Genomic DNA, 11087 nt, shown 5'->3' with positions numbered 1-11087 from the left:
ATATTTTTAGTCGTATTTTATATATAAAAGTAAAAAACAAAAGTTGATTTGAGAAATACACGAAGAGAAAAAATAAATATAATAGTAGTAATGACAATAATAGAAATGGATAAATATAGAATTGTGACATGTAGAAATATAGAAATATAGAAATGTAGAAATGGATAAATATAGACTGTTCTGCAGCAGCCTGGGCTTCAGTCTTCGAGATGAGGTTGGGTTTCGAAGTTGTAAGTCACTGCTACTTTAACTGTCGCTAACTGGGAGTAGAATTATATGAACCATTTTTTTATTAAGTCGTATATTGACTCCATTTGTAGTTTTCCAATGCAATTCACAACAATTTAAATTATCATTCTTATCTAAAATTTATGGATAAACATATATAGATATTATAAAAACTACACCTCTAAGAAGATAAACGTTGTAACAACCTCATACCACAATAAACTATCATTAATTTGATTATTGGCAGATATCTGAACATTCAATAGTTCAATGACTTATTATAATGATTTTTTGAGAGTGGTTTATTTCATTATTAGCATACACAATTTTGATCCAATATACTCTCAACTTTTTTTTCAAAAACTCTCCAACGTTTCAGCCCTCAGGCCATTTTCAAGGAGACAACCTATAAAAATTTTTGTTTTTATATTAATTACATTGTTTCCTTAACAACATACTGATATTTTTTGGCTACACCTTAAATATTGATGTCATGTTCTTTAAATTCTTTTCTGCAGGTTAATTACCCATGTCATTTCTTTAAAATAAATTAAATATTAAAATAACATCATAACAGTTTCAAATAATGTTTTTAAATTGATTATTTACTTACATAACTTTTTATATCACAAATCTAAAATTTTTCATACAAATAATCTTCTCTTTTTCCACTTACAAAATCATTTATAACAGAACCTACCTTCAACAAGTTAGGACTGTGGTATCACCTTATCATTTCTTAAATCCATAATTATCTGGACATACGGAGTTGAGCTTTGGGGCTCCACTAAACCATCAAATTCCTCCCGAATCCAATCCTTACAGTCCAAAATCCTTAATGTTCCTTACTTTGTCACAAATCAAGTCATCCATCAGGACCTCAATGTTCCATATGTTGCCGATTTGGGCAGAACCAGATACCCTTCCTTCCATGATAAACTTCTCAACCACCCAAATCCACTTGTTTCTAACCTGGCTTCTCCTTCATTACCTAATAATCCTCCTAGGCGTCTGAAAAGAAGATGGCCTCGAGATCTTCTCCTCTAGAACTGTTATTAAAGTCCAATCAGTGGGGAGATTCTCCACATATTTGTATCATGTCACTATGTCACCTTCAGCAAATTTACTTGTTGTATATATTTGTATACAGTTGTAAATAACAATAAATAAATTATTTAAAAAATCCATAATTACAATATTTTTATTATATTTTTTTTTTTTTTACATTGATATACCCCCCTCTCTTCTTGTTTTTTTCAATAGTTCCTCAGATAGACTTTTTCATGAACCAAACTTTGTCCGATCATCTAGAAATCAAAATTTTGTGGATAATTATACATATTTTTTTAATAATTACGTAATAGTACTCATACATAGTTTCCTTTCAAGCAATACATAATTGGTGTGAAATGACTGACTTTTTCTCCTTTTGGGCTCTTATACTAATACGTTCGGTCCGAAAATAACACTTTGATTTATCTTTACACCCGATTTTACAAAATAGACTCTAAAGGAGATGATAAAGATGAATGTATGCGGGAAAGATCCTTATTAATAGAAGGATCTCAGACACGTGCTTGAGAATATTTTAAACAGGAAATGTTCTTTAAAATGACGCTTTAGTGTCTAGTAGTCCAACAGAACTGAAGCGGGGCCAAGGGCATTCTCGACAAAATATCTTTTATCCTTGTAATGGTTTTTCAAAACATCGCACCTAAGAATGGAACATCATTTCCGTATAATGCTATAAGACAATACAAGAATTAAAAAAAAAAAATACATACAGGTTGTTTTGAATCATTTTATTTAAATGTAATGTTTTTATTATATTATTAGTGTTCGTAAGTCTAATTGTAAACTGATAATGAGTGAGACTTTCAATAGATAAGTAACTAAATGAACTTTTACTTTATTCTGTCTTTTTTTTTTTAAAACATAGTTGTCAAGAAATCATGGAGATATGATTACATGAAAAGTTATCAAATTTTATTAAAACTATATAAAGTTTTTTATTTTGTAATACAAAAACGTCTTTACTGGTTACGTAATTTTTTTTTAAATTATTAACTCGAAAAGTATTTAAGATTAAAATAAAATTTTACATGGTCAGTAAGGATGATAAATTTATTATTTCATTACATTTCTCACAAAAATATTTAGTGAGACAGACGTTTAGTTACTTAGATCACAAAGTTCTGGGCATAATTAAAACATAGTTGCTGATTACATGAAACGTTAATAAATTTTATTAAAACTATATCACTAAAGTATTTTATTTTGTAATACAAAAACGTCTTTACTGGTAATGTAATTTTTTTTTTAAATTATTAACTCGAAAAGTATTTAAGATAAAAATAAAATTTTACATGGTTAGTAAGGATGATGAATTTATTGTTTCCGAAGATTCATTAATTCTTTACAGAAATTTACTTACTTAGATCACAAAGTTCTGGGCATAATTACCTTTAAATACACAGGATAATATGAATTATAATTCCGAAGTGCGTCGAAAATTGTCAACCATGAACTTCCATAGAAGGACATTTTTGGAAAGTAAAGCTGGAAAAGGTCGTGTGAATAGAAATTTCGAAACTTCGATAAGTGCATTGGATACATCTAAGCCTCGAAACGCTTAGCACAAAGACATTTTTATATGAAATACTTGAATTCACCTTAAAGTAAATACTACGAAACAGTTGCAGTCCATATCCAGAACAATAATGTGCATAAATATAGACAACTCTAGTACATAAATTACTGTTATTACAACACCATTCTTAAACAATAATATAATATATAAACTTGTACTACTGAAGGGTCAGGGGTAGACATAATAAATTAATTGTAGGAGGGACGGACAGTTGTCATCTATGTTTTCAATCTCACAGTCCAGATGAAGCCCTGCAAAGTGGGGCGAAACCTTGGTTAAGAATAAATAGTTTTCTTTTACTATTTTGATAAATTCATTGACCGCCACCTGGACTATCTTCCTACAATCCTAATTTGTTAATTTAGCAATGTTTATTTTATTTTTTTTAAATATTACATTTAAGAAATATTTTATTTTAAAATTAGTTTTATCTTTATGATTTTTTTTTGCATAATGAGAAGACATAATCCTTTTTTTTTTTTTTTTATTATAATGCTATTTGAAGTTTTTTTTTTCAATAACTATTGCCTGATATTTATTGGCAATTTTTTTTTGTATTTAATATTGGCTGGCAGTTTTGGTTAAGTTCATTTGGGATCCCAACTGCCGCCACAATCACTTTTATCACTGAGGTACAAAAATGTGATAAGAGGTTGAAATGTTTTATCAAGCTTGACGGTTACCTAATTGTGACGTATAATGTAAAGAAGGTTGCTAAATGGGTAAATTACCTTTTTAAAAAAATTATTACATGAATTACGCACTCGATTTTTCGGGCGCCCTCTTATATCGGAAAATAAGCATTCTTCTTTCACGTTCTTGAGAAGCTTTCTCAAAGGAGGAAATAACTCTCTCCGATGATGGGTAATAATCCTCCTTTCACACATCTAAGAAGTATTGTCTCTGTGTCGCCAGGAAGACACCCAAGCCATTGGTCCATTAGTGCGCGGCGGAGGGGGGTCGAGTCATGGTCGCTGATGAAACAGCCATGGGAAGGAACCTAAGCTCCGTTTCGCCTCTTTGGGACGCTTTCCGCTTCGGAACCTTAAGCCGTCCAATAATTTTCTTATAACTGAGCCATGGTACGATAAACCGGGGTTAGCGGGATTTATTATTTGACATTTACAACTGTATTTACATAAAAATACACCTAGTGAATTTAATGTAAGATAATAATGGTATAATACAGGTATGTAGATAAACTACCCATTGGATACATTTTTACATTAGGTCTTGAGGCCATATTCTTTTCAGGTCCCTCGAAGGTAATCAGAAGTAAAAGAGAAACCCAGTTTAGATACTAGTGGAGTGGGGTTTATAATGGTAGGATTGAAACCTGTTTCGGACTAGATCGATTACATATGGAACATTAAGATAGATGATTTTCTTTATGGATGATTTTATTAGTGACAAAGTAAGGAGGAGACCACTGACTATAGCTCAGGAGAGGAAATTACTGGTGTCGCAAAATAATATTGGAAGAAGCATTGTGAATGTGAGCAAACGAGATCGAATAAAAAATGCTTGGATCCAAAAAGAAACAGGACTCACTGACACACTGAAAATGAAAAGATTAAGCAAATGGAAATGGGGAGGGCTTCTCCTTCAGTGCAAAGACGACAGATGGTCAAAAATTACCACAGAATGGACTCCATACGACCTTCAAAGAAGAAGAGGACGTCAAAAAGAAAAGATAGAGCGATATGTTCAAGAGGATGGCAGGACCCCTCTGGTGGAGAGCTGCTAGGGACAGGGATGTCTGGAAGAAGAAATGGAAAGAACTCGCCTCCCAATATGGCTGGTCACCCCGGGAAGTGCTATTACTCCCGAAAGGGAAGGCCTATGCAGGAAAGAATACAGAAAGATGCAAAGAGAATTGATAGGTGTTAATGTTTTGTCAAATATTATATACATAAATTTATTATTATTTTTTTCTGTATCTTCTTTAAATGTTTATGTTGTATTTTGTAATGATTTTAATTTATTGAATAAATAAAAGTCTATTTCATTTCAAGTAGTACTGAGGACTAATAAAAATGCATTGTAGACTACTAATGAGTATAAAATATTTCCAGTGGAATATACATACATATGTTTATGTAAGTTGTTATAAAAAACAATTTTATAAGATAGGATAGTTTTTTTTTTGTTTTATTTTGGTCAAGACTTCCCATTGGAGTCCTATACTGCCTAACCATGGTCGGGGGTCAAAGTTTTTCATTTTGTGGGACCACCACGCAATGAAAAAAGCCAACGGCTCAGGCCGGATTCGAACCAACACCGCCAAAAGCATCAATTTAGCAAGACTGTGTCCTAACCACTGAGCTACAGGCGGCCCTAGTTTTTAATTGTGAATAATATATTATTGGGGATGAACTAATTTAAGCTAGAAACGTCCAATTTAAGGGGTTTAAATTTGCCCACGGAACATTATAATGTACAAAGGTAACTATTATTTTTATAAATTTATAAAGATAACTACCCTTATATCAATTATGCTAAAATTTCTCTGGGGTAATAGACGGACTACAATAGCTACAGAGCCTGAGACAAGATGACGGCCGTCACGTATACGGTTCACACAGAACATTAGCCGCCGACAGATGGGAGACGACCTGAGTATGGGTGACAGCTTCCGCCTGTAACGATGAAATTCAAAACATCCCTCCATGTCACCTCCTTGGTCACACTGTCACCCAGCGGCGTGGGTGTCCATCGTCTCCCGTTATACAGAGTAAATATTTGTCAAATTACCACGGTCCAGTGATAGGTGTGGGAGTAAACGGACCCTCAAATCAAACAATCGACTGACTTATAAGTTTTGATTCTGAAATGAGCCTGGACTACGGTTGGATCAAATCCAAATCGGCATAACTAATGTTCTACTTTGCATGCAGAAAAAATAAAGAATATTTCTGCACCTGACAAAAATCTATCCGATAAGAATTCCATGAAAAATCATATCAGGAGTGAACTAATTTTCCTTACCAATATGCAAGACATTTTTGCTATATCTTTCATAATATTATATTATTCAATATAACTAACTGTTGGTCAAATCACCTGAGGGCTGGAATCAACTTCAAATTGAACTCCAAAATTCGTGATCGCCAATAATGTTTCAGACCTTTTTGCGTTACTACTAATAGATTCCAAATATTATTGACATTACTAAATGCGTTAGCAATGACTTATTAACTAATCAAAAAAGGAGATATATATATTTAATATCTTTATTGAAATTTACAACTCTATATTATATAATACATTCAGTAAATCTGATCTAAGTTAAAATGGAGTGTTACAGGCGTGTAGAGCAACTACCCATTGGTAAAACTCTAATGGAATTTTACATTAGCAGGTCTCGTGGCCATCTTCTTCTCAGGCGCCTCGGAGGATTGTCAGGAATGAAAGAGGATGCAAGGCTAGAAACTAGGGGGTTTGAGTGGTTAGGGATTGATATCTGGTTCGGGCTAGATCGGTTACATAGGGAACATTAAGGTCTTTATGTATGATTTTATTTGTGACAAAGTAAGAATCATTGAGGATTTTACGATGGATTTTGGATTATAAGGATTAGCCTTATTACAGTCATGTAGATCAGTCTTTTGTAATGAATTGTAAGTTGAGACCGTTTGTCTAGTAAGTGCTGTAATAGTCGAAATCGACGTGTAGTTTCCTGTCTATTCAGTCTTGTGTGAAGATTCCAGGTTAATCATTTGTCCAAATGTAGTCCAAGGTAGTGAATCTGTTCGACAGGGGTAAGAATAACATTATCAAATGAAACTGTAGGGCAGTCGGCAGGTTTACGACGAAGGGTAAAGGTGATTTGATGGGATTTGTAGGGATTTAACTTAATCCCCCAATTACGACACCATTCTTCGAGGGCTGTGATATGGGATTGGAGAGTTTGGGATACAATTTATGGGTTATAATTAACTGCGAACATGTGTCATCGGCATACGTGTTGAGGATAGTGTTAGAATTGGAAGGGAATGTCAGCAGTATCTGTGTAGAGGATGGGACCGAGGATACTACCTTGAGGAACACCAGCGGACCTAGCAGAGAGGGGTGAATAGGAACCATTGTGGTTTACTTGAAATAATCTATCAATGAGAAAGGAACAAATGATGAGAAAGTATGTAGGAGGTAGGAATTTACGGAGTTTGTAAAGCAGTCCCGGTTGCCAGACTAGATATATTTTAAGAACTATTTTCATCATTCCGATTTATGATTAAGTAATTTTTTTTGTTTTGAAAGTTTACTGCATTTTATGAGGGAACTGAAGATAGGAAATGTAACAGATATAGATGGGAAAACGGTCTAGTGCCTGCTGTTTGAAGAAGGGGCTCACCAGTTGTCATTAAGAGATTTAAGTAATTTAAATCGATCAGCATTAAAGTGTCTATAACAGGAAAACAAAACTTATGACACATATAATCATTTCATTTTCTTGAGGAGACTGGTTATTGTTGTTTAAATAAAATAAATATTATCTAATTTAAGTCTCAAAACACTCTTTATTTCTTTAAAAGTCCAACGTTTCGGCCAATTCGGTCATTCTCGAGAATAATTTTAAATAGAAATTTACACCTCACATCAATAATTTAAAAACATTTTTGCAGGCTGTTCTGCCCAGGTCACCAATTTCAGTCAAAATTCCCCTATTTTGTAACTGTTCACATTAATACTAAAACTTTTAATTATAAACAATTTAACACTATTATACTTTGTTATTACAACAATAAATTTGTATTTAAGATTGTATTTGAACATTGCCGAATTGGCCGAAACTTACGACATTTAAGAAATAAAGAGTGTTTTTTGGACTTAAATTGGGTACAATTTATTTTATTGAAACCTATGATGTTTAAACGAGCATTTATAATGCATGCTTTAGAAGATGTTTTCGAATTATCCAAAAAGTGAATGAGTTTTCATGAGAAACCATAAAAAAACCATGGGTAGTTTAAAAGTTCAATTTGAATCTTTATTCATTTAAGACAATTCCAATACCTTTCCCTTGATCACAAACATTATTGACAATAAAATTTATACTTTTTATAATAGTTTAATATTTCAACAGCCCTGTTCTTTGATATTAATGTTCGGATTAAATTTTCTATAATGTTTCAAACACTTCCAAAAGCTACAAAATTAATAGCTTTATACAGATAGTCGAATGAAAATAAAATTACAAAGAAAAAGAAGTCAAAACGTTTTCGTCTAGCTCTGCTTGGTAGACAACCATAATAAATTATTGACATTACATAATAAATGTAATATATCTTGACGGATGTGATTTGTGATGGAACAGACAGGGCTCATCCCGTCTCCTGTCGATGTTATTGTGACACCCTATCAAGATCTCTGATAGAGTGTGATAGAGCCGGCACTTTGGGGCTTAGGGCGCCCGAGACCGACCGAAAATAAAAACTAATATATTCAAATATAAAAAAAATAATATTATCTATAGATACAACAGACCGAAAAGAAGAAGGGAGAGGGACCTATATGGATACTGTGTCTCTGGCGTAGAGAGCATTACCAATCGATGTCCGAATTCAACAAGCTATTTTTAATTTTTTTTTTTTATTTTCAGATGTGTCACTATCCAAGCAAAGCAATGATATGAAGTTGTGGCATGTAAAATTATTACACGATTGAAAAATATCATAAAATAAAATAAAAAACTAGAAACCACTAAAAATTGACATTAAAGTTTATTACTGCAACCCTCATACATAAAGTAATATACCAAGCATACATCGTGTTATCGACAGAGCTAAAATACTCTGAGTAACTTTAAATTATGAAAATGAAAATAAAATTAGAGAATGTTACGTAAGATAAATCTATAAATATAATTTCATCATTGATAAATATGGATATTTTATACATTTATAATTAGATATATAGATTTGTATATAAGTCTGTTCTAATGCTGTACGTGGTGAGATGAATATGATACGTACCATACGGTCGCTTATATAATTCCCTGCCTGCATTTCAGAACATATCATAAAATTTATGTGAGTTACTAGGAGTTTAAAAAAGATGTTTCATATCACGCATGGCAAAACATTAAACATTTCAAAATCTTACATTTTCCTGAGGTTGACTTTTGTAACACCTTATGTTTCCAAACGTAGATCGATAGAATAAGTTGAGATATTTTAAAATAGTTGATGGTTTTGAAATTAAATAGGAGCGCGGTGGCACCGTCATAAGGCGCGATGCTACTTACTCCAAGGACCCGTTTTCGAATTTGGCTGGGGGTTATTAATTATTTTTGAAATATCATGGAGGATCTTAAGAAAAATCTATGGGCCCAGAAAAACACAAGAAGGTTACAGGCTAAGATCTAACGAGGAGATCTACAGAAACATCAAAGACCTAGAAACCGAGATGAGAATCAGAAGGCTGATGTTCTATCGGCACATGAAGAGAATGAAGGAGGAAAGATTGAATAAGAAGTTCTTTAAACAAATTTTTAGCTACAAAATTATGGGAGGATACACGAAGCAAATGAGAGAAGAATCAGAGACTTAAAATGTCAGATACAGACTGTCTAGATAGAGATACGTATAGGAAAACATTAAAAAATATCACCAATATTGGAAGAGGAAAAAAAAGGGGTACGAATTGGTCCGAAGAAAGAAAAGAAAGGCAGTCGAGGATCATGAAACTGCGATGGGAAGAAAGAAAACCAAGACTCCCAAAGAAGCCTAACCATTGATATTCATGTGGTCCTTAGAGGCCGAATTATCACATCAAATTACTACATAATTTAATTTAACATGATACAGATAACTACAGTGTTTTAGGCGATTCTATTCATTGATATAAAAAAATAAATAAATAAATATTGAATTTTTTATTTTTATTATTGTGCTTTCAGCTCAAGACAGTACTAATATACTTTATTTCATCTAACTTCAATGTTTTTTTTAATTATTATAATTTTCTTCGAACAGAAGAGGGCCAAAAAGTGTTTAGTAGATAGGCCAAGCAGGAGTACTAGATCTATATTCCTACTATTATAATAATATGTGGACATGGCTTACTTCGCAGTCCTACGTCTTAACAAATCACAAATACGACATTTTGTAATGAAAACGAAACATCCAACACTGCTGTACTTCCATCACTAACACTACACCTGTAAAAAAACTACTTGGTGGGAGAAAAATGTGAAAGACAGACAAAAATGTTATAACATTTAGAGGAAAGCAAAAAAACACCCTCATGTACAGAACTTGATAAAACATTCTAAAAAAATGGCCAAGGCATGGATTGACTCATAAATTAAATACCTGAACTGAAATATCCACCACTTTTAATTATAAATTAAAACAGAAATTTGCAACTTACTCATTGCCTTATGACTTAAATAATAAGTAATTCTTTCACTATCCTCCTTTTTATTAATCAAATAAACAAACAAAAGTTTTAATTATTTTGCAAATTGCGTTAAACTAACAGATTAAATGTGAAAATAAATTATTACCACCAAGCCCACATCATTTCTGGATCTAAGTAATATTGTGTCAATGTCCCATATGTTGCCGATGCGGCCAGAACCAGATACCATTCCTTCCATAATAAACTTCCCAACCACCCAAATCCACTTGTTTCTAACCTGGCTTCTCCTTCATAACCTAATATTCTTCCTAGGCGTCTGAAAAGAAGATGGCCTCGAGAACTCCTCTAGAAATGTTATTGGAGTTCTATCAATGGGTAGATTCTCCACATGTTTGTATCATGTCACTATGTCACCTACAGAAAATTTACTTGTAGTACATATTTTTATAAAGAAAGAACAATAAATAAATTATATATAAAAGAAAAAAAAATTATTGCTTTGTTTCATGAAAATAATCGAAAACTGTTTTTTTTTAAGTTGCTCTAACCCGCTTGAGAATAGACTGGGGATTGAACCCAAATTTGTTTGAAGCTCTTAATGAATGTTTCAATATAGTTTAAAGAGAAAGAAACATCTACCAAATTATTTAGTTATTTACACAGAATTTTATATAAAATATGATCTATTTAGTTAGTAACAAAAGATATACATTCAAATGACCCAAGTAACCTTTTTCGTTTATCTATTTTTTAGAAGCTAGCTGTTAAATTCTGTCTTTATTTTACTAATCTTAATTTTATCAGTAATACAAATTTATCAATAGACTGTTGCTTTCTCGTCAAA

At 32.3% G+C, this 11087-nt stretch overlaps 1 protein-coding gene across 8 annotated transcripts in view; it reads right to left on the bottom strand.

The window, feature by feature from the left end:
* Window positions 1-11087, bottom strand: part of cnc (cap-n-collar) — a 470532-nt gene that overhangs the window by 211393 nt on the left and 248052 nt on the right. The gene's annotated exons all lie outside the window — the stretch shown is intronic.

Source organism: Halyomorpha halys, unplaced genomic scaffold (genome assembly GCF_000696795.3).
Source record: "Halyomorpha halys isolate HHAL.00 unplaced genomic scaffold, Hhal_1.1 Scaffold168.1, whole genome shotgun sequence".
NCBI lineage: Eukaryota > Metazoa > Arthropoda > Insecta > Hemiptera > Pentatomidae > Halyomorpha > Halyomorpha halys.
This window is presented reverse-complemented; position numbering and strand designations above follow the sequence as displayed.